The 27939-nt window shown below is 42.5% G+C and overlaps 1 pseudogene; it reads left to right on the top strand.

Moving 5' to 3' along the window:
* The first annotated feature begins 188 nt into the window (after positions 1 to 188).
* On the top strand, positions 189 to 27046 carry LOC102866491 (annotated as a pseudogene).
* Positions 27047 to 27939: the final 893 nt, after the last annotated feature.

Here is a 27939-nt window from a genome sequence, read left to right as displayed (position 1 = left end):
CAGCTGTCTAGGCTGCTCCCTAGCTGGGTTGCTTCCCTGCTGGGACACTTCACCCCTGGTCCAGCTTCACCCCAGGTCTGGCTTCACCCCTGGGCCAACTTCGCCCCCCTTCAATATGGATTGAAGTTTAACATCCAGAAGAAGATTCTCAGTATCAGCTCAAAGCAAACAACAACACAAGAGCAAGGATGTCCCTGGAGGATGCTCTCTCAGAGAAGCCATGATGGAGCATGCCTGAAAACTTCCTGGAGCCACTGGAATTTTGCATGGAAGAGGAAACTGAAGAGCACATATTTAGCACAGGCCCTTCAGATATGCTCCTTTGCCAAATTGAAAAGCACAGCAGCACCTTTATCCATCTACAATAGTGGTTCTTGGCCTTGGGTCAGACTCGTGTGATGATAGTAGGGTCAACTCCAGCGAGGAGTTGGCTGCTGAAAATGGTCCAATGTTTAGAAAGCTTGGATTTTGAAATTTGGGCATAAGTTTTGGAAATGCTGCTGTGTGTCTAGAGCCACCCACTGACTGAAGATAGCTTGTGTTCACTTCCTGTCTAACAGTCTCTTTCCCTAGATGTGACATTGTCTGGCAAAAAAGGGGATCCCTCTTACCTTGGGAAGTTCTCTAACATCTCTCCACCAAGCTGTCTAATATAAGTGTCTTCAATGTAATAAAGTGTTCCATCCTGTAAAATCCATCAATAAAATGAGTTAGTTAATATGCAAAAACAGACAAGAAAAGGATTCTCATGACTGGGCTAATTGGCAGCATCATGATGTATGGCGAAGAAATTGAGATTGTTAACAGCTTTAGTTTGCTTGGCTTCACAATCAACACTCTTGGTACCAGCAGCCAGGAAATCAAGAGACAAATTGCATTGGGAAAGTTGGCTGTCAGGGACCTCTCCAGAGTACTGAAGAGCAATGATATCAGTCTGGAGACTAAGGTGTGCCTGATCCAGGCCATAGTCTTTGCAATTACTTGTTATGCCTCAGAAAGCTGGACAGTTACTAGGGATGATAGAAGGAGAATTGATGCCTTTGAGCTGTGGTGCTGGAGAAGAATATTGAATAGACCAGGGATTGCTAGGAGAACAAACAGGTTCTTCCTGGAGAGGGTGAAACCAGGCTGCTCCTTGGAGGCAGGGATTCTGAAGCTTTGTCTGACATAGTTTGGGCATGTTTCAAGGAGTGACCAGTCCTTGGAGAGGGTCATCATGCTTGGGAGAGCGGAAAGACAACGTAATAGAGGAAGATGAGATGGCTTGATTCAGTGACTGGGGTAATGAGAGTAGGTGTGTCAAAGACAATCAGATTGGCTCAGGACAGAACAGGGTTCAGAGATGTTGTACATAGGGTCCCTATGTGTTGTTAAGTGACTCAATAGCACAAAACAACAACTACAACCACCAAATGAGAGGGACATTTGTTCCTAGTAGATATTTTATGGCTGGAAGCACTCGTCTTACCACATGGAGCAAAGTTAAGCTAAGAAAATGGAAAGAGTTCTACTTTATCTCTAGACTTCATATCAGTGAGTTAATAAATCTTATTGCATGACCCGACTTAAGTTAGGCTTTCTGTTATGTGTAGCTAAATTCATCCTTTACCTTTATGGCCAATCTTCTGTTACTGAGTAAATATCTACTTCATGCAAACAGAAGAAAGAGTCACAGGCAGTAACCTTGTAAAGCTGGGTTGCCATTACCTTGTCTTTTATCCTAAACCATTTATTCTCCCCTTATTTCCAAATCCTCTTATAAACTGGTCTTTGATTTTGGCTCTGACCCACTCCTATGTCCAATTCTATTGTGAGACACCTTCAGCACTACTCAGATCTACTCTATGACTTTAACTGAGCCCATGAATTGTGACCAATATAACATCTCTTCTGCCTTTTGTAGGACTCTGCCCTAGACAGATTAATACATGATAGCTTGTCTTCCAGGTTCTTATCTAGACTTTACCACCAGCACCTTGCATATTCACTCTTCACCTCTGTGCTCTAACAATGTATTTCATACCAGAAGTGTGTCGAACTTGCTGTCTTTTTTAAAAATATTTTTTAAAACTTGTGTGTGTGTGTGTGTGTGTGTGTGTGTGTGTGTGTGTGTGTGTACCGTCAAATTGGATCTGATCTGACTGGTACAGGAGGAGATTGTCCCTCCTCCAGTAGAGGATCTAGGGTATTTGAACCACTCCTCTGAGATTGCAGTACAGTTTCTTGCCACTAGGCCACTAGAGCTCACTGAACTTGCTGTCTTATAGTCTTTCCTTGCTTGAACGTTCTAGGATCTTTGGCTGTGAGATACATCAAACTCTGTCTGTCCTGGTTGACTGATCATCATATTTTGCATTTGGCACATTGCCATTCATTGCTGGTACTGTATTGTACTCTACTGTACTGTAGGAAAAATGCTGAAGGAGGAAGAAAGAAGACTCAATTTCCCAAAGTTCCTGGTTCATAATACTAGAAACCTCTGGTTTCAGGTACAATATGGCAGTCTTTGTCTTCATTCACCCCCAGAGAAACCAAGAGAGCTTCCCTGGACCCTAACAATATTTTCCAGGGGTGTGGAACAAAGAGGATAAATTAATAGATAGTCACTTTGTGAGTAATGGAAGCAAAGGACTGTAAATTTGAGTGGCCTAAACTAGGCACCAAAGAGATGCCTGTTTTCATCTGCTCTTCTTGAAGGCTTATTGGTACTTCCTTTCTTTAGCTCCTCTTCATCAACTCACCCAGCTAGTACTTTCCCTCCCTCCCCATCCTAAGCCGTGCTCCAATTTCAAAGTTTTCTCTTGTCCCGGCTGGGTTGGCAAGCCAAAGAAGGGGAGATAGTACAACTTTTAGTCCTGTGTTGTGAGGGGGATATAAAGGAGGGGCTGGGTGGAAGTGAGAAAACACATAGAGTCTTTGAAATGAAAGCCGGGTCAAGCTCATCAGAAATTAAATGTAGGGAAAGCCCAGCTTGTTTGATAGGTCCCAGATGGTGAGTAGACTTTCAGAGGCTGCTGACAGATCCTGATGGTCTACAGCCTGGCTTCAACAATAGTTCTCATTTGAGGGGAAGGGGGTTGGGGTAGAGGGGAAAGGTGCAGGTAATTTTCCTCAGGAAATTTGGGGTTTCCCATAACTGTCTCCAAAACAGAGGAAGATTCAGAGTTCTAACCTGGTAGCTCTTTGCTCTTGTTGCTAGCAAGCATGCTTGTGTATGTGCCTGTATCACATTTACATACTGAAAAGGGAAAAGACAGATGACCCAGCAACTAACTATCTTCCATGAGAATCCAGGCCACAAACCAGACTTGGACTTTCTTTACTTGCTCAACTTGGTGGAAGGATAATTGCTACATCTTCAACCCCTTCCTTAACCTTCCACCATTCCCAGTTACTGTCCTAGTTGTCTCTTTTATCTCTAGACACTTATCATTGCTGTTGAGTTAGAATGACTCATAGCTGACCCTCCAATGGGTCTATAACAGGCTATAAATCTCTTAGAAGGAGATTGCCTGTCTTTCTCCCATGGAGTAGCTTGTGGATTCAAACCACCTGCCTTTGTGTTGGGAATGCAACTCCTTACCCACAGAATCATTAGCGCTCCCTTTGTAGCAAGTCCCTCAAAAGCGTTGTCTCTGATCTCTGATCTCTACTTCCTCACTGCTCAGCCTCTTGTGGTGTGAATTCTGCTCTCATCACCCCATGGCAAACATCTTCTCCTGAACTCCTCATGGGCGCTTTTCAGTCTATGAAGGTCTAGACCTCTCAACATTATTAGACATATTGACATCCTCTTCCAGAATTTCTCTTTCATTTTTTTCCTTGTCTCACAACACTATTCACTCCTGATCTCTTCTGACTATTTTTTGTCTCCTTCATTGGTTTTTCTTCCTTTGCTCTGCTGTTAAAGGCAGTGGCTTCCCTCAGCAATGTTTTCTTCTCTCAATAGACCCTCCCTGATATATTTCTTCTGCTCCAAAGACTAAAACACAGGGTAAAGGCGGATGAGACCCAAGCAATCTCAATTTCTCTCAGAGTTTCTATTTATTTACCTATCTGTTCCCTTTAACATCTCTTTCTTTAATTTTAAATAGTTAACAGCAGGTGGCACAAATAGTTATCTACTTCAGAAATAACTTACCTCCGAAACTCTATGAACTTAGAGAAATTATCATAGTTATACAACAGGATTCAGAGCTTTCGTTCATAGGGTCACTATGGGTCGTCTACGACTTGACGGCACTTAACAACAACCTGTTATAAGTTTTATATCATGTGACAAACCTGTTTCTGTCAACCAGTTCCAACTCATACTAACCCATGTTTGTCAGACTAGAAAGTCTCCATAGAGGTTTTGCCCCCATAGAGTTTTCAAGGCAGTAATCCTGTGGAAGGATTTCTGGTAATATAGTCTTTGGGGAATTGTGGGTTAATGTCTCAAAGGCTACTTCTCTCAGGCAGTTCAAATTCACCAGCTACTCCGAGTGAGAAAGATGGCCTTTGTCTTCCAGTGTGATTACAACCTCAGAAACCTACTGAAGGGTCAGCCATGAGTCAGTTTCAACTTGCTAGCCACTAGTTGAATCCTATGGAGGCAGATCTGCAGATACCGTCCACCAACCTTTTGGTTAATATCCAAGAGCAAATGATTTGCAACACTCCGGGGCTTGATGATGTCCTCGACAGCTGAACTCTTTGCTATCGAGCCAAAACAGACACATAGCTGACCTTCCAGTGGGTTTTTGGAGGCTGTAAGTCACCTGGGAGGAGACTGCCCATGGTTCTCCCTCAGAGCACCTGGTAGATTTGAACCACCTGTCTTTGGGTTGGGAGCACAACTCCATAACCACTAGGCAACCAGTACTCCCTGGTGGCATCCAAGTTCTCTGTATGTTATGTGTTCAGACCACCACTTTGCGTGAAAGGTTCTGCAAGGCAGACTCAACAATATTTTTGTTGTAGGGCATTACCTTCTTGATTGGTATCAGTCACAGACAACCTCAAAAATTATGGCTTGTCACAAGATTGTGTAAGAATTAAACATTGTTTCTGAAAGTATATAAAACTCCATTGTCTCATGCCCAACTAGCTTTGTTGTTAATTGGCTCTGTGTATATCAAAAGAAATACTGCTCACTCCCTTATCATCCCCAAAATTAGATTCTAGGGGCTTTATTATTTTTTCCAAATTAAAATCTCCTAACAATCCTAAAAACAAACAAACAAACCACACATCATGTTGTCATTGCATCAATTCTGACTCATACTGTCCTGTAAGACAGAATAGAACTTCCCCATAGGGTTTCTCACCTTATAATCTTTACAAGAAGGACAGCTACAACTTTCTTCTAGAGAAAGGCTAATGAGTTCAAATCCTCAAACTTTCAGCTGGCCACTGATTATTTAACCACTGTGCCACCAAGATTATTCTTTAAAATATAGGCCACAGGTATCATAAGGTCATAATCTCAGTTCAAGAAGGGCTGTTGAGTTTTTCTCTTATATATATAAATCTCAACATGGCTATCTTAGTTAACTAATGCCATAACAAACACCAAAAATGAGTAGGTTTAGAATAGAAATTTGTTTTCTCACAATTCTGCTGTTGTTGCTGTTAGGTGTCATCAAGCTGACGTCAATTCATGGATAACAGAGTCATCAGTTCATTAACAACAGAGCAAAATACTGTCCAATCTTGTGACATTCTTAAAATCTCCATTGTGCTCAAGCCCATTGCTGCAGTTGTTCAATCCAACTAATTGAAATGCTCCCGCTCTCTCACAAACCTACTTTTCCAAGCATTATGGCCCTTTCCAAGGACTAGCTCCTCCTGAAAATATGCCCAGAGTATGTGAGCATGTCCTCACCATCCTTGTCTTTAAGGAGGACCTACTTCAAGACAAATTTGTTTGTTCTTTTAGGAGGCCTTCAAGCATCCTGAAAAACCTTCAACCAGGAGAGAATAAAAGAGATGAATGGGACCTTCTAAGAATCAAATCCCCATGCACATCCAAAAACTTCTCCAACAGGGTAAAAAGGGAAGCCACAGACTGGGGAAAAAATAGTTGGTAATAGTTGATAAGGGACTTATATATAGAATTTATAGAATACTTGAGCACCACAACAAAATACAGGTAAACAATCCAATTGCAAAATGGGCACAGGAGATGAACAGACACTTCACCAAAGAAGACATTCAGATGGTGAACAAACGCATGAAGAAATGATCAAACTCCCTAGCTCTAAGAGAGATGCAAATCAAAACAGCTATGAGATATCATCTCACCCCAGTCAGAATAGCAAAATTCAACAAATCAGCAAACAATAAATGCTGGTGAGTTTGTGGAGAAACTGGAACCCTTATTCACTGTTGATGGGAGTGTAAAATGGTGCAACCACTATGGAAGGCAATATGGCACTTTTCTCAAAAAGTTTGAAATGGAAATACCATTTGATCCAGCAGTTCCACTTCTGGGAATATGCCCTACAGAATCCAGAACCTCTACCCAAGTAGATATATGCACACTCATGTGCATTTAATGCTGCTTTGTTCACAATAGCAAAGAGTTGGAAAAACCCAAGTGCCCATCAACAAACGAATGGATAGAGAAGCTGCAGTATATTCACACAATGGAATACTACGCTGCATTGAAAAACAAGGAACTCATGAAATATTATTCAAAATGGGTGACCCTGGAGGACATTATGCTGAGTGAAATATCTCAGTCACAAAAGGGCAAATATTGAATAATATCCCTGTTATGAAACAGGACTGACATGGTGTTGGGGAAAATTAAGAAAAGAGGGGATAAATAATGAAACAGATGGGGGAAGCAGCTGTTTAAAAGGAATGTATGATTAGCTATTATTTGCATGACAATAATCCAGAATAAGAGGTGCATAGCAAAGTGAACCAGGGAGCAGGGGGAGGGAGGAAATTGTGCAACAATGAAATAATTTTTTTAAAGAGAAAAGTGAAGTAGGTGGGGGATAGGGAGGAAAATGTGCAACAATGAATGAGTGGAAATCCAAGTTTTCTGTAAACTTTCAATAAAATACCAAGAAAAAATGTTAAAGAAAAAATATCAATAAAATAAATTTTTTAAGAAGGAAATATGAGTAAAATGAATTTGTGGTATTAAAGTTAGGAAGTTAGGATAGTAGCTAGTTATTCTTGGGAGGGGGCACTTGGGCTTCTGAAGCATTAACGTAGTTGGTTTCTTTATCTAGGTGCTAATTACACAGGTGTATATGCAAGCTATACTTAATATTTTGGGGAAGAAAGAAATATTTATAAAATGTTTGTCCCAGTACCCTATAAAAGCTCTATAAAAGTGTTTCCTTTGCTAAGCCGATGGTTTTTTCCTACCTCATTCTCTTGTGTCATATTGTGATACTTCTACTGCCCAGGTGAACATACATCATTATAAAGAAGATATCTTAGCCTATAGGAGTCCAATGGTGGGAATTCCAGGTAGATATTTGTGGACCAGCAAATCCTTATGGCAGGAAAACAGATCTTAAAGCAAAGCCTGATCTCTCTCTTCCTGCCACTGAACACAATGTAAATGACTTACTGTAATAACAAAGCACAACATTTTACTAATAATCAATAATTTTATAGCTGTATTGACTAAAGTAATTAGATGCTTCATGAAAAATTAAAAATAAAACCCAATTCTTGACAATATAACGATCAAATAGTATTTTGTTACAATGAAGAACTTTAAGCAAATCATAATACAAAGAATATGTTCTGATTTTGCCAGTTTTAGGTTGTTGGGTTTTTAATTTGTTTTCAGTCCCAGATAGTTAAGACTTTTTGATAAATTATAGTACACTCACAGATGATATGACTACCTATATGCCCCTAAAAGGTTTATATTTGGAACACAAGATATCATGCAAAGTCAAAATAGAAATTGTTCAAACAGCAGAATACACTCCAGAAACATGCACACTTACATTGTAGTGTTTCACAGTAACCATCTCAAAGAATTCAATTTTAATTTTTGCAGATTTAATTTTTAAATGATTTTACGTAAAGTCATAATTGCATTGATAATTTGAAAAGTTACTTGAGAATTTCTTTTATGGCTTTGGTGTGTCTTTCACACTGGATTTTTCACCCATTTTAATGGAATTGGAGTACAAAATGCAAACAATCAAAAGCTGTACTTAGCCTCTGGAATCTTGTGTCTGGATGGGCAGTTACCGTATCCATTACAGGATGAAAAATGATGAACTATAATCCCTTTCCCTAAAGAATCTGCAGATCAGAGAATCATCATATGCTCTGGAGCAGAGGATGAAAAAAAATCTTCTAAGTATTATCCTTTCAACTGAGAAAGTTTTATGATGTGGGAAATGTGGTTTAAACAGTCCATCTTTGCATAACCTTTAGTACAATAACACTCTCCACTGCATATTTTGTAACTGGATTACAATTGACCGTTGCAATTTAGATATGCAAAAAAAATAAAATTTTGTATTGTTTTCTGCATATCTCTTTGTTTTAAAGTCTCCTTGACAAGTAAAAAGGTCCCTGGGTAACACAGATAGTTTGTACTGAACTACTAACCTGAAGGTTGGCAGTTCAAACCCACTCTGCTCTGTCACTAAAGAAAGTCCTGGTAACCTAATTTTGCAAAGATTACAGCCAAGAAAACACTATGAAGTGGTTTTATTCTGTAATGTATGGGGTCTCCATGAGTTGGAATCAACTCAATGGTGATGGTTTAGCTTGGTTAGCCAACTTGAAGTGGGGGAGGAACAATGAAGGGAAAAAAACTCCAAAAAACAATAAAAAATCTCTCAAACTCATTGCTCTTGAGTCAGAGCCAACTCACAGGATCATAGTCGACACTTCAGTGGGTTTTTGGAGGTTTTAAATTGCATGGGAAGAGATTGTCCATCTTTCTTTCATGGTCAACTGAAGGTGGGGAGAGAAAAAACCCTATAGTTCAACTATTTTAGATAAAAATAAAAAGACTTTGAGTATACTTGTTCTCTCTGAGGTGGCTAAGCAGTCCTTCAAAGCATTGACCATATCCTTCTCTTCTCCCTGATGGCACGGGGGCTCCTGGAAGAAGTGGGATGCTATTTCATGCCCTGATGGAAGGAAGGGAGGCTTCTAGTCTGAGCCATGAGGCTCATGCTCATTTGGAGATAGGAATAATTCAACTTGCCTTATCTTTGGGCATGGCCCTCTGTCATTGGATACACTGTGTGGATGAGCCTGGGTCTTTCACAAGTCTATGCTATTGGTTAGTGATTCTGGGTGTTTGGGTCTTTCCTGCTACTGAGCTCCTGCGGAAGCTCTTGACCTTCTGAAACTCTCCTTCAGTTTCCACCTGGGCCCTCGGCTTTGGGCTGCCTACTTGAAGTCTCTTGTCATGAAAGTACTAAGCCATGGCAACCTTAGAGTGGATATGTTGCTTCTTAATGCTCAGTCATCTTCTCTGTTTGCTACAGTCACACAGACGCCTCTGTATTGCTTTATGGCTCATGAAGACTACCTCAGGGTAGACACCACAGCATGTGAGTGGAGCAGGGATAACATAACAACACAAATGCCTTCAACATTTCCCTGTTGAGGGAGGTAGTTTATTAGGATGTCTCATCTTCCCTTCCCCTGCATCTCTGGGCTTAATCTTATTCTTATCTGGCACATAAAGGTCTTTATATTTCCTCTTCCTGTCTGATAGGAACTTCTCTTACATTATATCCTTCTTTTCTATTCCAGCCTCATGACCTGAAGGCAGGTGACAGAAATGTTGCAGGTGATAATCTCAAACCACTTAGAAAGTATATTAGGAGGTCCCTTTCAAATGTGTATAATCTTGCCGTATTATTTTTACTGGTTATCTATATACTTTCATTTAAACAGGAGTCAAGTCTCAAATAATGATAAACAATTGATGCTCAAATAAACTTCCAGATTCTTTCAGCAAAGGGGAGCAATGGCCAAATAATTTTGATAGGCTTCATAAAGCCTATGAAAATACTTTTCATAGGGCTTCCTAACATATTGATAAGATATTTTTATATTACTTTTATATATTAAAATACCAAGCATAGTATATCCTAACCCCAAAACTATATATCTTTGCAATATAGATTGTTGATGTCTTTGAGCTGTGGTGCTGGAGAAGAGTATTGAAGATACAATGGACTGCTAAGAAAACAAACAGGTTCATCCTAGAGAGGGTTAAAACAGGCTGCTCTTTGGAGGCAAGGATTCTGAAGCCTTGTTTGACATATTTTGGACATGTTGCAAGGAGGGACTAATCCTTGGAGAGAGAAGTCATGCTTGGGAGGTAGAGGAACAGCACAGGAAAGGAAGACTCTCTATGAGGTGGATTGGTTCAGTGACTGCGGTATTCGAGGTAGGTGTGTCAGACACAGTGAGATTGGCACAGGATAGAGCAGGATTTAGAGCTGTTGTACATAGGGTTGCTAGGAATGGCAGGTGACTCAACAGCATATAGCAACAACAACAATAACAATAACAATATAGATTTATCTCAGCATCAAGAAAACAAAAATCCTCACTAATGGATGCATAAGCAACATCATGATATATGAGAAAAGACTGAAATTGTCAATTATTTAATTTTACTTGGCTTCATAATCAACACCTTTGATTCCAGCAGTTGGGAGATAAGGAGAGGGATTGCACTGAAAAAGTCTACTATCAACCTACAACCAGGAGAAGATAAAATAGATGAATGGGATCTTCTAAGAATCAAATCCCTATGCACATTCAAAAACTTCTCCACCAGGGTAAAAATGGAAGCCAAAGACTGGGGAAAAGTATTTGGTAATAACATATCAGGAAAGGGACTTATATCCAGAATTTATAAAATACTTGAGCACCACAACAAGATAAAGGTAAATAATCCAATAGAAAAATGGGCACAGGATATGAACAGACACTTCACCAAAGAAGACATTCAGATGGCTAACAAGAACATGAAGAAATGTTCAAAATCCCTAGCTCTAAGAGAGATGCAAATCAAAACAACTATGAGATATCATCTCACCCCAGTCAGAATAGCAAAATTTAGCAGAACAGCAAGAACAAATGCTGGCGAGGTTGTGGAGAAACTGGAACCCTTATTCACTGTTGGTGGGAGTGTAAAATGGTGCAACCACTGTGGAAGGCGGTATGTGGAAGGGTTTTTTTTCTCAAAACGTTGCAAATAGAGATACCATTCGACCCTGCAATTCCACTACTGGGAATATACCCCAAAGAATCCATAACTGACATCCAAGCAGATATATGCACACCCATGTTTATCGCGGCTTTGTTCACAATAGCAAGGAGTTGGAAACAACCTAAGTGCCCATCAACAAATGAATAGAGAAGCTGTGGTATATTCACACAATGGAATACTATGCTGCATTGAAAAACAAGGAACTCATGCAATATTATTCAAAATGGGTGATCCTGGAGAACATTATGCTGAGTGAAGTATCTCAGTCACAAAAGGACAAAGACTGCTTGGTGACACTGTAGTAAAACAGGACTGACCTCGGGGTTGGGGGCAGACTGAGAAGGATGGGTTCAATAATGTATACTGCATTGAAACAGATGAGAGAGAAAACTGTTTAAGAGGGATAAGTTATTAGGTATTTGTGTTATGACAGGAGTCCAGAGTGAAGGCTGTATATTGGAGTGGACCTGGGTGGGAGGGATTGTAAAACAATGAAAGAATTTTTCTTTTACTTTTCCAAGAGGGTGTTGTACTAGGGGGGAGGGTCGGGAGGGGAGAAAAGTGCAACAATCAATGAACGGAAATCCAAAGTCTCTGTAAATTTTTATTGAAATTAAGAATACTTTTTTTTAAAAAAAGGGGGGGGGAACCAAACCTAATGACCAAAAAAAATGTCTACTGTCAGGGACCTCTCTAAATTACAATGATGTCAGTTTGGAGATTAAGGTGACCTGATTTATATCATGATTTTCTTAAATATTTGCTATGTATCTGAGAGCTGGACAATGAATAAGGATGACAGAAGAATTGATGCCTATGAGCTGTGGAGTTAGAGAAGAGTATTAAATATCTCAAGAACTGCCATATAAACAAGCAGATATGTCTTGGAGAAAGTGCAGCCAGAGAGCTCCTTGGACCCAAAATGACAAAGTTCATCTTACACAAGTAGCATGTTGTTAGGAGAGGCTATTCTTTGGAGAAAGACATCATGCTTGGAAAGGTGGAGGGTCAGCGACAGAGAAAAATATTTCAACCAGATGAATTGACACAGTGACTACAGCACTGGGCTCCAGTATGTCAGAGATGATAACAGCACAGGATAGGAAAGGGTACACATCCATCATTCATAGGATCAATACGAGTCATTGTTTGATTAACTCAATGGTAGGGTTTACCAATCGGAGAGCAAAGTGTTGGCCAAGCATATGGTAGACCTAACCAATGGGAGTTGCATGTTGTAACCAGAAAAAGATAGGATCAGCCAATCATGAACTGAAAAGTATGATTAGTTTGTGCAGTTGGTCATTCAAGGAGTCACAGCTATGATTGTGTCTGAGCTGGAAATTTGGTCCTTACAGAAGTAATCTGACTTCCTAAGAGCAAAGGCAAATCTGGGCTCTGACTGGCGCCAGGGTTCCAGGAAGCAGCTCTGAGACCATTCTGGTGCCAGCATTAACTGCCAACGCGCCTTTGCTCCTAGATCAGCCATGAAGTCAACCGTTTGAGTGACTCACCTCTTGAAAATGAAACAGCAGCAGCAGGCCTTACTGTCTCACTGCAGGCATTTAAATTGATTTTTCCAGTTGGTTAAATGTCCCCTTTGTTTTTATACAGAGGCTTAGAATGTGGCTGGAAGTCATGTCCAGTTATTACCAGGTAAACACCCCTTAGCCCACCCTTCTACCCCTCCCATTGTTCCCAATCCCCCAAGATTCAGAGTCTATGACCAATGAAATTGGCTCCCTGAAACTATGACCAGGAGTCTCCCCAGGGCCATCCTTCCACAACTCACTAACAACAACCAAGGAATGAGGGCACCCTCAAATCTGGACAAGGGCAGCCTCATCTTGAAGCATCCACAAAATGATAACCCCCACCCACAGATATCAAGAAATCGTATGTCACCTCCAGTTCCCACAAATTGAAGCTTCATTCTCAGACAGAAATTATTAGGAGTTCCAGATATTTTGGGTGGAGAATCTCCAGGGAAGGAAAGGAAGAACCTGACTGCTGTTCCCTAAGAATTTATTCCCTGCCCAAAGTTCTTGGTGACTGCTGTCACTACGTGCCCCCACCCACGGATACCCACCCACAGTGCTGCTCCACACACAGCCTTCCACATATAGGCGGCCATCTTTTTTTCCTCTAAACTGGAACCTGAGAGAAAGATCTGATGGAGGTGCCTTGTTAGGAAAATAATCCCAGGAAGCAGAAGTATGAGAGGAGGAAGAGTGGAATAGAGATGCAGAAAATGCCAAGATGAGGGTGTTTTCTTAAGTCACTTCTGCAGCAATGGGAGCATCCTACCAGAACCCCTATGAAGGATACAGAACATCTCCAGGAAATGCCCACCTGAGAGATGGTGACTGGGGTCTTCATCCACCAACTCTCCTCCCTCACTAGTTGAACATTGTCCCTGGAGACATTAGTTACCTTGTGTTTCCAGACAGCACTTGTAGCTGGACAAGCTCTTGTGGCATGGGGTGCATGGGGTAGCCTCCGATTCAGAATTCAGAAAGTCTCTGGCTCCTGTCTGAGGTGGGGCAGAAGACAGCGTTCTCAGCTCACAGCACAGCTGTGGCTGGAATCAGAGGTGAGCGAGAGGCCGTGGTTCAGATACCAGGGGCTACACACTGATTAAAACCTTCCTGGATCTGTATTTATTGAGGGGGAGTAGGGGGGGGGGAAATTCTTAAGAAAACAAGAAATGTGAACCAGCTTACCCCACCCAAACTGCGGTCTCTAGTATCCCACACTTTTATGCAAAAGACCTTATAGATAATGAACCTATTGGATTTTGAGTCTTAAAAAATTTGGATTCCGTGTCTGGCTCAGCTACTTATTTAGTTAAGGGTTTAGGCATAACACCTGACTGCTCTAAGCCTCAGTTTCCTTAAGTAAAAAATGGAGATTGAAAATACCTTGTGAAATAGATGTGTACAAAGTTCTTCAGATGTGATATGTCCTTTCTCAACCCAGAGCAACTCTTACTAAAGGCCTAGCACATTGGTTCGTTATCAGAGACTCATGTCAAGAGGCTATACTGGGCTCCAGCGTGTCTTGAGAGAACCAGGCCACCTTGCCACCTTTGTTCAGGAGCTATCTGACATCCTGACACTTTTGAGGCCAAGACCAGAGAGCCATGAGAGACAGTGACATAACCACTTCTTCTGGAGAGTTGGCTCAGAGCTTTAGGAGTTTAAAGGGAACCAGGTCTAAATGAGATATGTAAAATCCTGACATGAAAATAAAATGGAATGATGTGGAAGATCCTTGGAGCACGACATTGGCTTTTCCCTTAACTGAAGAGAAAATTGCAAGCTTTCCTCTATGAATGTTTCTGGTTTGTAATCAAGGCTTTGATATGTTTGGGTCATTGAACTAAGCAAACTCAGATTGCAGAGGTAAGTGGCCCCATGGGCCAAGTGACCTTTCTGTGTTCCTCAGTTTTGTTAATGGGGCTGTGCCCCTAAGATTAGTTATTGCCCATATTTCAATTGTACACACATTTGCATTCCTGCCACTCAACAAATTTCCCTTTCAAAGACTTAAAATTCATTATCTTTAGGTTAACCATATGCCTTGGTCCAAAATGTCCTTTCCCTGACCTCCTCTGCCTGGCAGTCTGAGGTGACACAGGAGCCCCAACTCAGATCCCACCACCATCACTGAGACAACATGTATACCCAAGAACTTCACTAAGAGGAACCAAAGAGAGATCTCTGGGCCAGAAGGCCAGGATTCAAAGGAACAGGTTGGATGACCTTGGACAGGCACCTTTGTTCTCTGGAGCCCCATTTGCTTTCTTGAAGGTGAGGTATTTAGATAGGAGGTGCTGTGAAAATCTGTGGGTGTGATCTGGGAGGGGCTTGATCAGTGGTCCCCAGATAGGCAGCATTTTCTGAGCCCCGCCATGGTGTCCCTGGACTGGCTTGGGGCTCCCGCCGGGCAGGATCACATTGCCCCAGATTCCAGGACTGGCTGCAGCACAGACTCAGGATCGGGTGACAGATCCATGCAGCCTGGACTGGCTCAACCTCTCGGCTACAGCCACAGCCATTGGGGCTGGAAAACCAGAGCTAATGCAAGCCAGCTGGAGGCCAGGACAAGATTGATGAAGGACAGGGAGAGGATTTGGCTAGGGCTGGGGGGTGGCTAGAGCATAATTAGTCCTGCCTGCTTCCCAGAGGCCCCCACAGCCTGGTAAATCTCATTAATTGGGAGCCCCCAGTGGGGAATTCTGCTCATGACCCAGAGAAGGAAGGGCTTGTTAGGAGTTAATTAGTAGTGAAAGTGCCAATCAGGGAAGGTGCTTAAACTATTAAAGGGCTGTGCACCTGTTTACTTACAAACAACTGATAGGTCAATTATCTGGTCACCAAACAGGTCCTCAATCAGAGTGATAGCCAGTCCTGCTTGATCCTCAGTGTCAACCTAGGAGTCTTATTAAGGATCATTCTCCAATTTAGTGATCCCGGTTAGTCAGCCAGGAGTGAGAATCACAGTCCTGAGCCACTCTACTTACCCAATCCCAGGAGCTACCTGTTTTGGAAGGCAAGAAGTCATTAATAACCACTGTCACTGCCACATTCACTGGTGACCTAGTGGCGAGAAGCCGCACTGCAATCCTGAAGGCGTGTGGTTCAAATCTCCAAGGAAGGATGGGCAATCTCCTCCTGAGTTAACTGCCTCTGAAGACCTGCCAGAGGGTCAGCTATTGGTTGGTTCCGACTCCATGACACACAACAACTACTGTAACTATGCTAATTTATTTAGCATTTGTTATGAAATAAGAACAATGGAAGGCTTCTAAAAAAGTATAGTTTCTTTTCATCTTTATAACAGATATATGTGGTAAGTCTTATTATCCCTTGTCTTTGGAAAATTAGGTAACTGATTCAAATAATGGAAGAAATTTACTAGAAATCAGAGTTAGTGGGTGGCAGATACTGTATTTGACCTCAGATATTTTTACTCCAGAGCCTATACCTTGACTCAAGGTTTTAAAATCATTCCATAGCCATTTCTGTTGAGTGACTAGGTTATTTGTTGAAGTCCAGATTTATGTTTCCGGGTTGGGCGGGGGGGAGCATTATCCACTAAACAAGGCTATCACTAAATTATAGTCTGTCTAGAAGGAAGAAGAAAGGCTAGTTTCTCCTGTCAAAGGTCAATGTATATGTTCTGGTATTCAAGAGGCAATAGAGTACTCCAGTGGCCTAGTGGTAATAAGCGGTAACAAGGCACACAAGGTTCGAATCCACCAGCTGCTCCTGGGAGAAGGATAGACAATCTCCTCTTGTGTGATTGACTGCCTCTGAAAACCTACTAGAAGGTCAGCTATGGGTCGATTCCAATCTGATGGTATGTCACAACAACAACATTCCAGAGGCAAAGTGATTTATTTAATCAGGCCCTAGGATTCAATCACAGCAATCAATATGTTGACCTCAGTGGTGACCTATGAAGAGGCATTGAACTTCTGTAGGTTTCACTCCCCGCCCCCCATCCATTAGGAACACCACTCTCAGGTCCATCTTCCCACTTCTGATGAACAAGCAAACAGAAGCGAGAGAGAGCAGAGAGGGCTGCTCTAACCAGCATATAGTCGTGTTGACTGTCACTATGAATCAGAATCCATTTGATAGCAGTTTGATTTTGCTTTGGTTTCATATGACTACATGGCAGTGTAGGGTTAGATAAGATGGTCTTTCAGGTCCAGACTCCAGAACCCAGCTTCTCTTCTCTGGCTTTGGGGAAGCTAAAGAGAACACTTGCCAAGTTTTTTTGAAGAGCTAGCAAGATGATTGAGAATGCTCCCTGGGCCTTCTTCCTGTGATTTCCGGAGTCGATTTTATTGGTTAAGCAAACCTTGCTGCACTATTCTTCAGATCAAGGGTATTCTCCAGAACCATCTTCATCTCATGGCCCCACCCGAATGCCCGCCTAGTTCCCTTCCGGCCCTGGTAGAGGCATGAGCCTCCCCCGCCTCCTGTTCGCTCCTAGGCCGCCAGCCCAGCAGCTGTTGCCTCAGATCAGTGTGGACCATCTAATCCCCTCTCCAGAGCCCTGGCCCCCTCCTCAGGCAGTAAATTAAGGAGGATGTAAGAACAGAGGGCACTAGCGTCAGCAGAGCGGCATCCAAAACATCCTCCCCCACCCTGGGCCTGAGTCATAGGGCCCTGAATTGGCCCCTTTAGGCCTAGGGTGGGGGAAGAGGGGGTAGGGAGAACCAAGCCTCATGGGCAAGGGAAGTGAGAGCCCAGAGGAAGGAAAGGGCAGGAGCTTATGGGAAGTAACCAGCACAAACACCTAAGGGTGTCTCATTCAATCACCTTCTCTGTCACTTTATGCTATTGGTAAGTTCCCTCAAGTTGGAACTGACTCATAACTGACCCTCCAAAAGGTTTTTAGGGACAGTAAATAGCACAGCAGAGTTCCCATCTTTATCCCATGGAGCACCTAAAAGATTCAAACTGCATGCTTTTGGCTTGGCAGTGCAACTCCTTACAATAGGCCACCAGAATCCCTAGACCAGAGTGATACAGAAGGGGAAGCTCCAACATCAGCTTTTTATCACCCCTGACTCTCGACTCCCTAATGCCACCTGTATCACTTGCCACACCCACACCTTGAGTGTGGTTTTTGAGAGTGCTCGTTAGAGGCAAAGGTGATAAAGCTTGGTCTTACATACTTGGGGCATATTGTTAGGAGAAGCTAGTCCTTGAAATTACTTGCTATGCATTAGAAAGCTGCACAAGGACTAAGGATGACAGAAGAAGAATTGATGCCTTTGAGTTGTGGTACTGGAAAAGAGTCTCGAACATACCATGGACTACCAAGAAAACAAATAGGTCTGTCTTGGAAAGGATGAAAACAACTTTTTCCTTGGAGGCTAGGATTTTGAAGCTCCATCTCACATATTTTGGGCATGTGGCCAAGAGGGCCTGGTCCTTGGAGAAGGACATCATGCTCAGAAGGGTGGAGGGACAGCACAGGAGAGGAAGAACCTGGATGAGATAGATTGATACAGTAACTGGGAGGATGGGGGTAGATGTGTCGGAGTCAGTGAGACTAGCTTAGGACAAGGCAGGATCCAGAGGGTCTCTATGAATCGCAGGTGACTCGATGGCGTGTAACAATAACAACAACATTCCTTGGGAAGAGGCATCATGCTTAGAAAAGTGGAGCGGCAGTGAAGAAGAGGAAGGCCCTCAAGCAGGTGGACTGACACAATGACTTCTGCAAAGACTTCTGAGTGTGTCGGAGATTGTGAGGATGGTACAGGATAGGATAAGACACAGATCTGTTGTTCGAAGGGTCACTATGAGTCATACTAGACACGACAGCATCTAACAGCAACAACATTGAACATGTACTGGAGTCTACGTCAAGTACCTCCTGATCTTACTTCAATCTACCAACAAACTGAAGATGAAGGAAGGCAGAAGAAAAAGATCAGAAAACAGAAGACAGTTCAGGGGCATTGCCCAGTTTTTCAGAAAGGCCAGAGCTCTAAATTGAACTCCTGACTCCTATCTAATCACCTACTTGGATATACCATATCCTGAGCCCACTTCAAACTGAACTCCCGGTCACCCTTCACATTGTTCTCACTCTGCATATAACCTTTCACATCTCAGCTAACAGCAACTCTATCATTCAAGTCCCTCAGGCAAAAAACCCCCTTGACCTTACTTTTGAATCTTCCCTTTGTCTTCCTCCACACCCCATACTACATACAATCTGTCACAAAATCCTATTAATCCTACTTTCAAATATGTAGAACTCTGGCCACTTCTTCTTCCTTCTACTGTTACTGTGGAGGATCACTGTGAAACCAGCTGTGATCATCTTTCACTGTGGTTGCTGAAGGAGCCTCTTTACAAGTCCTCCTAAATCTACCCTTACCTACCCCTACACCAACTCCATCTAATCTCAGCACAGCCACCAGAGGAATATTTTTTCCTACTAATTTATTTACAAAATTCAAATAAAATATTTTTAATACCAAATCTTGTTACTTGTCTACTCAAAACCCTCAGTGACTCCATATTTTATTTACCTCAATAAGCCAGAGTCCTTGCAGTACTGACTACCTCTATTTGAACCAACTCATAGCTGACTCTCCCCTGTGGGTTTCCAGAGGCTTTAAATCACACAGGAGGAGACTGCATATCTTTCTCCCTTGGAACAACTGGATTTAAACTGCCTGCCTTTGGGCTGGCAGCACAACCTCTATCCCTTAAGCCACCAGAGCGTCTGGTCTCAGTCTCAGCTCCTTGCCCCATTCTCAGTGTGCTGATCTCCTTGCTGTTTCTCAAACCTGACCAGTGTATTCTGGTTTAGAACCTTTACTGTAACTATTCCCTGTTTGGAATGATTTCTCCCAGTTATTCACCTGCCTAATCCATTACTTCCTCAAGTCTTTACTCACATTTTAATGAGGCCTTTCCCTGACGAGCCTCCAGCATCCTGATCTATGCTTTAAAAAAAATATATTAACACATATGTATCAGCATATATACTTGTTTTTATCGCCGTGTGACTATATCTACACATTAAAATGTAAGCTCTACAGGATCAGCATTTTGTTCACTACTGTATCTCAAGTGCCTTGAACAGAGCTTGAACAATGAATGAATGAACAGAGAGAAGAATGTTCTCTTAAGCTCTCTGGCTAGATTAGAGAAATGGAGATTGAGCTATTGAAACAGATCCCAGGGCTGGCTGAGAAATCCGTTTAAGCAATAACAGGCTCCATCCATCTGTATGTCCTATTACAAGGGACTTGTACTAAAAAATACAATCATGTCACAGAACTTGAGGTGTCTTTAACACATAGCTGTATATGTTATGATTCAAGAGAAATCTGTTACAACAAGCAATTTAACCCCAAAATGTCTCTGATTAGTTTTAAATTGGAAAAGGTGTGCATCAAGGTTGTATCCTTTTACCATACTTCTGCAGTCTGTATACTGAGCGAATAATAAAAGAAGCTAGACTGTATGAGGAAGAATGAACATCAGGCTTGGAAGAAGACTCATTGGCAACTTGTGACATGCAGATGACACAGCCTTGTTTGCTGAAAGAAGCCTTGACGTGTACTTACTGATGAAGCGTAAAACTTAGAGACTGTAGGATCGATTATACCTCAGTATAAAGAAAATAAAAATCTCACAACTGAAACAATAAGCACCATCATAACAAATAGAGAAAAGACAGAAAAGGATGGTCCAGGACAGGCAGTGTTCTGCTCCATTGTCCATACGGACACTAGGAGTTGGAACCAACACAATGAACTCAAAACAGTTCGTTTTACTTGTATCCCCAATGAACGCACATAAAATCAACTATCAAGAAATCAAATGACGTATTACAAATCTGCTGCAAAAGATCTCCTTAAAATATTAAAAAGTCAGGGGAGCTCTGGTGGCCTAGTGGCAAGGAGCTGCAACTACAATCCCAGAGGCGAATGGTTCGAATCCACCAGATGCTCTGCCAGGGAAGGAGGGACAATCTCCTCCTGTACCAGTCAGATCTGATTTGACGGTACATGCACACAAAAATAATAAAATAAAATAAATTTTAAAAATATTAAAAAGCCAAATCAAGATACAAATTTAAGGACTAAGGTGCACCTGACTCACGCTGTAATATTTTTATGTTGCTAGGAGAGAGTATTCCTTGAAGAGGGACATCATGCTTGGAAAGGTAGAGGGTCAGCAAAAGAGAGGAAAATCTTCAACGAGATAGATTGACACAGTGACTGTAGCAAAAGTTTCAACTGCATCAAAATGTTGAGGGTAGCACAGGATGGAACAGGGTTCAGATCTATTGTTCATAGGGTCACTATCAGTTGTACTCAACACAACAGCACCTCACAGCATATACATGCAGAGATCTCTAATGGCCCAGTGGTAAGGAGTCACACTGCTAACACAAAGGCACATAGTTCAAATCCACCAACTGCTCTGTTGAAAAAAGATAGACAATCTCACCTCATGTGATTTACATCCTCTGAAAACCCACTGGAAGGTCAGCTATGAGTTGGTTCTAACCAACGATACATAACAGCAAAAACAACAATGACATATACATATTAAAATTACACAGTGATAAGGGAAAACTGAAGGACAATTGACATATTTGAATAATAGCGTTGACAAAGAATATTGGATTTATGCAGACTGCCAGAAGAACAAACAAATCTATCTTGGAAGAAATGCAAATAGAAGGTGCTTTAGAAAAGAAAATGGTAAGACTTCATCTCACTTATTTTGAATATGTTGTGAGGAAGGACATTATGTGGAGAAAGATACCATGCTTGGTAGAGGGTCAGCTCTCTGGTGGCCTAATGGTAAGAAGCTGTGCTGCAATTCTAAAGGCTCATGGTTCAAACTCACCAGCTGCTCTACAGGAGAAAGATGAGCAATCTTCTCCCATGTGATTTGCTGTCTCTGAAAACCTGCTGGAGGGTCAGCTTTGGATCAGTTCTGACTTAATAGCATACAAGAGGGTCAGCAACAAAGAGGAAGATCCTCAATGAAGTGGATTGACAGAGTGACTGCACCATGGCCTCAGACTGAGCAAAGGCTGTTTGGATGGTGCAGGACTGTCAGTGTTTTGCTGCATTGTCCAGAAGGACAGTAGGAGTTGGAACCAACTCAATCACACCTAACAACAGCAGTCCTCTGGTTCACTACATATCTGCTGACCTTAACCAGGCAACTCTTCTGGTTTTCTAATTAGCCCCACACTTGGACTTCAGATCTGTCACCTCTCCGTGGCTGCCCAAGCCTGCCTTATGAGAATGCCAATTATTGACTTCTGTGATTAATCTAAGGAGCCCTACTGGCACATTATCTAAGGCCATTAGCTACTAACCAAAGAGTGAGCCAACCACTGCTTCATGACAGAAAGATATAGCAGCCCACATTCATAAGGATTTACAGCTGTGGTAACTTATGACACAATTTTATGGGGTTTCTGAGTTTAAATAAACTCAGATTCAGTGAGTTTTAAATATATAGCTATCTATGTATAGCAGCCAGGAAATAAAAAGATTCCCACTGGGAAATTCCAAAAGAATTGCATTGGGAAAGTCTGTTGTCAGGGACATCTCCAGAGTACTGAAGAGCAACGATGTCAGTCTGGAAACTAAGGTATGCCTGATCCAGGCTATGGTCTTCACAATTATGTGCCGTGCATCAGAAAGCTGGACAATGACTAGGGATGATAGAAAGAGAATTGATGCCTTTGAACTGTGGTGCTGGAGAAGAGTATTGAATATACCATGGACTGTTAGGAGAACAAACAGGTTGATCCTGGAGAGGGTAAAACCAGGGTGCTCCTTGGAGGCAATAATTCTGAAGCTCTGTATGACATATTTTGGGCTTGTTGCAAGGAGGGACCAGTCCTTGGAGAAGGACATTGTACTTGAGAGGGTGTAGGGACAGCTCAGGAGGGGAAGATCCTCAATGGATTAACTCAGTGGCTGAAGTAATGGGGGTAGGGGTGTCAGGACAATAAGGTTGGCTCAGGATAGAGCAGGGTTTAGATCTGTTGTACTTAGGGTCTCTATGAGTCACAAAAGTGACTCACTATCACATAACAACAACAGATACAAGATATAACATTTATATCCTGACATGTTATGATAATTGTTCTGCCATCTATGAACCATGAAAACACTAAGTGCAAGAAACTAGCCACAAAGGATCATATATTATATTATTCCATTCACATAAAATGTTAAGAATAGAAAAATTCATAGGCAGAAAATTGAATGGTGATGGCTGGGGATGAAAGAAGAGGTAAAGGGGATTGACTAGTAATGGATATCAAACTTTGAGGAATTGTTTTGTTAGGTGCCATCAAGTTGCATATGATTCATAGTGACCCTATGAACAACAGATCTGAAACCTGTCCTATCCCTTCATTATCTCTGACACACTTGATTCTATTGCTGCTGTCATCATGTGAATCCATCTCATTGAAGGTCTCCTTTTCCTTTGCTGACCCTCTACTATTCAAAGATTGATGTCTCTCTCCAATTGAACCCCAGTCCACACCTCAATTGCAGGCTTGTAACGCTAAGCTAAGGTGCACCTGATCTGGGCCATAGTCTTTGCGATTACTTGCTATGCATCAGAAAGATGGACAATGACTAGCGAGGATAGAAGGAGAATTGATGCTTTTGACCTGTGGTGCTGGAGAAGAGTATTGAATATGAACTGCAAGGAGAACAAACATGTTTGTCCTAGAGAGGGTAAGACCGGGCTGCTCCTTGGAGGCAAGGATTCTGAAGCTTCATCTGACATACTTTGGACATGTTGCAAGGTGGGACCAGTTCTTGGAAAAGGACAGCATGCTTGGGAGGGTGGAGGGGCAGCGCAAGAGAGGAAGAAGACCCTGGATGAGATGGATTGATTCAGTGACTGGGGTAATGGGGGCAGGTGGTCAGAGACAATAAGATTGGCACAGAATAGAGTAGGGATTTTTTTTTTATTTTCTACTAGTTTATTTTTAAAATTTGAATACAAATTTGAACAAATTCTTTCAATTTCCCTCACCTCTCCCACCCATCAAATTGTACAACACGATGATTAATCCTCCCTCCCCTGCACATCCACATCCCTCTGCTTCCAACTGCTCCCACTCCTCTTGGATCCTTATATTCATTCTACAATAATGGTTTTATACAATATTTATCCTTGTGGGACTGAGTTAGTTCACTCAGCATAATGCTCTCCAGTCCCTCCCAAGTTGGGTAATTATTTAAAAAATCAGGGCTTTTGTACATAGGGTCACTATGAGTCACAGGCAACTTGATGACACATAACAACAACAACAACAACAACAACAACAGCTCTAAACTAGAGTAAGTTAAGTTCTCTTGTATTCCTGAACTCTAGAAATCAAAATTACAATAGTTTATTGTTTGAAGCAGCAAAATTTGGGGGTGATTTGTTACATAGCAGCTGCTAACTAAAGCACCTATGTCTGAACTAAATAGAGATACTGAGAAAAAGAATTCAGGGAAGGGAAGGTCATATGTGTTAATGAGACTTTTACAAATGCCATAGACAGCAAAAAGGGATTACCTGAGTTTTGTTGATGGCAACAAGCGGAATAGCTTCCTACTGGAGCTGAGTGAGGAAAACTGGAGGGCTCCCATTCCCATCTGGCATTTATCTACATAGAGGGAAATGAGGCTCTCGCTGTTTCATTCATTTCTCAGACCTTGCAAAGGGTGGGATCAGGTCCTAGCACAGAAAATTGAAGATGTTATGGGAGACTGTTATAAAAGCTCAGAGGTCAGCTAAAGTGCATTTTTTTTCCTTTAGGCCCTAAGAAATCCCATTCGAAGGGCCCAAAAGTGTGTGGGATGAGGATACTCAAGTGCTGTTGATGGTTCTAGAGGAGATCTAGGGTTGAGAAGGGGCCACACTATTAAAGGAAACAAATAGTGTCTTCACTTCAAGAAAGAAAAAAATCATAGATCTCAAGAAAGAAAAAGTGGATCCTGAGAATATGGACCGGTATTCTGGTGTTGATTTGGAGAATCTCTAGAATAAATTCTGTAGAGATAATGGTAAATGAGCCCCCGGCGCTAGTCCAGGGTTCACTAAACAACTGAGGCCTGGCATTGTGGGTTTTCCTATCTTATAAACAGCAAAGAATGAGAGCAGTCACAGTCAGGTTCCAGATAAGATTGTGGAAACATCATTTACTGATTCCACCTAGGGATCTTGGCACATGCTCTTCCAATATATATAATGGACTAAAAGTACTATTAGCCTGATTTGTAACTATTTGAATAGCTATAGTTAGAGATCCAGGGTGCTCCTTAAAGACAGGGATGGTGAAATTTTGTCTCACAGATTTTGGGCATGTTGTCAGAAGGGGCCAGTCCCACTACAGCAAGATAAAGGTAAACAACCCAACTGAAAAATGGGCACAGGATATAAACAGACACTTCACCAAAGAAGACACATTCAGATGGCAAAAAAACACATGAATATTCAAAATCCCTAGCTCTAAGAAAGATGCAGATCAAAACAACTATGAGATAGGATCTCACCCCAGTAAGAACAGCAAAATTCAACAGAACAGCAAACAACAAATGCTGGTGAGGTTGTGGACAAACTGGAACCCTTATTCACTGTTGGTGGGAGTTTAAAGTGATGCAACCACTATGGAAGGCGGTTTGGCACTTTCTCAAAAAGTTAGAAATGGAAATAACATTTGACCCAGCAATTCCACTACGGAAAATAAATCCTAAAGAAACCAGAACTGCTACCCTAGCAGATATATGCACACCTATGTTTATTGCTGCTTTATTCACAATAGCAAAGAGTTGGAAACAACCCAAAGTGCCTATCAACAAATGAATGGATAGAGAATCTGTGGTATAGTCACACAAAGGAATACTTATGTTGCATTGAAAAACAAGGAACTCATTAAATATGATACAAAATGGAGGACCTTATGCTGAGTGAAATATCTCAATCACGAAAGGACAAATACTGCATAATGCCACTGTTATAAAACAGGACTGATATCCGGTATGGGGAAAACTAAGAAAAGAGGGGATAAATAATGCACACTACATTGAAACAGATGAGGGAGAAAACTGTTTAAAAGGGATATATGATTGGGTATTATTTTCATGACAAGAGTCCAGAATAAAAGCTGCGTAGTAAAATGGGCTGGGGGTGGGGCATTGGATAACAATGAATTTTTTTTTTCCAAAGAGAAAAGTGAACTGGGGAGGGAGGCTTGGTCAGGGAGGAAAATGTGCAACAATGAATGAATGGAAATCCAAGTTCTCTATAATCTTTCATTAACATCTCAATTAAAAATAAAAACAAGTAAAATTTTTTAAAATAAATAAATGATTAAAGAAGGGCCCAGTCCTTGGAAAAAGACATCATGCTGGGAAAGATGGAGAGTCAGAAAAAGAGAGGAAGACCCTCAACAAGACGGATTGATACAGTTACTATCAGTTTGCTCAAGTCTATCAGAGATGATGAGGTGGTGCAGGAGAGAGCAAGGTTCAGCTTCTTTACTCATAGGATCACAGTGAATCATGGTTGACTTGATGGCACCTGAAAACAAACGCCACTGAGTATTCTTGGGAACCTCTCAAACTCTATTGATAACATAAACATCCATAATACTGATATTATTATTGATAATAATATTAATAGTTTATGTTTATTATGGACCTCCATTGTACTAAGAACTAAACATTTTCCAAATATTATCTCATTTGCTTCTCAACACAATCCTTTGAGATAGGAACTATCTATAATCAGCTCCCTTTGACAGGTCAGGTGCAGTAAGGTGACAAGGTCACAGGTTAGTGTATCACCATGCTACGACTGGCATCAGCAGTCCAGACTTAAGGCCTTTGCTTTTGCCACATGGCTCTATTGCCATCAGGACATCAATACCCATATTCTCCCACTTGGGAAGAAGCTACTTGGCTCAGCTTACAGGGGCAGGAAGCAGGTCCAGATGTGGGCAGGCATGTATGCAGCCCTGACTTTGGTGCACGTGCCTGTGTGCTCAGGGAGCATCTGCATGTGATATTTATGTGCAATGTGCCCTAAGCCAATAACTTGTCGGGAGGAGCTGAAGGGCACCATAGCCCTGCTCACACAGTGCCCAGGGTGCTGGGAAGCAGCAGGAAGTTGGTCAGTGGGTCAGACAGCCGGTCACCCGAGCAGGAGGGTGACAGGTGGGCAGGGCTATCGGGGGTGACCAGCCGGCTCCCACCTGCCAGAGCTGTCCATCAACACCAAGGCTGGAAGTGTCTGAGGCCAGGACCCCCAGCAGGCAGGCTTCAGAAATGTATCGTTATAGGGGCATCACAAGGTGGTAGAGACCACCACAGACAGCCCCAAGCTCTGGCTCAGACCCAGTCTCCTCTTCCTCACTGTTACACTAGAGGCCAAAGGCTGCCATGGTAGGCTCGGATCCTGGAAGTGGAGCAATGGGATTCATGGCTAGTGGACGTCCTCCAACACTGCTCCTTAAAATGCAGAAGACTGGACAAAGATGACCTTGATAATGTGGTGACAAAGGAAAGGCAAATGAATCCTTAATAGTCACTTAACCACACCTCTGGGACCCATCTGGTAATCTAACAAGAGTTAGGGCACTAGACAGAAGTGTGGCTAGCCTGAGAAGAGGCGATTGGAAAAGGAAGTCCTCTGAAAAGGGCAGGGGCAAGTAGGTAAATAAGGCATGGACAGTGGAGGAGTTGGGTCCAGTCATGAGTCAGTGGAGGGAGCAAGCAAGGTGCTGACAAGTGGGTTGTTCTGGGCCAGCGCTGGGATTCTACCAATGGAGGTCGTGGCTTTAGCCTGTCTGGAATCAAGGTGGAGGTGAGTGTGTGAGAGGCCAAGGGCCACCTGGAAGGAGGCCTCGGGTAAATGGGGGGCGTGGTAGTGAGGAGGGGCTAGGGGCTGGATGGGATCACAGGGTCAGGAGGTGGTGTTGGGGCGGGTAGGGTTGCGCAGGGCTGGGGAGGTGAGGGGAGGAGCCCCGCGGTGGCGGGCGCGTGGCCCTGGAGGGGGTGGGGCTGAGGCTGCGGTGAGGGGCGGCGCGTGGCCGGCCGCCCCCAGCTGTGGCGTCGCTCAGGCCCGGCTTAGCGAGGCCGGGGCCAGGGATTAGGGGCAGTGGCCGCACCTGGCTGGGCGGCCGCAGGG

This window comes from Elephantulus edwardii, unplaced genomic scaffold, assembly GCF_000299155.1.
Source record: "Elephantulus edwardii isolate Elephantulus edwardi_28Jun2011 unplaced genomic scaffold, EleEdw1.0 scaffold00109, whole genome shotgun sequence".
In the NCBI taxonomy this organism is placed as follows: domain Eukaryota; kingdom Metazoa; phylum Chordata; class Mammalia; order Macroscelidea; family Macroscelididae; genus Elephantulus; species Elephantulus edwardii.
This window is presented reverse-complemented; position numbering and strand designations above follow the sequence as displayed.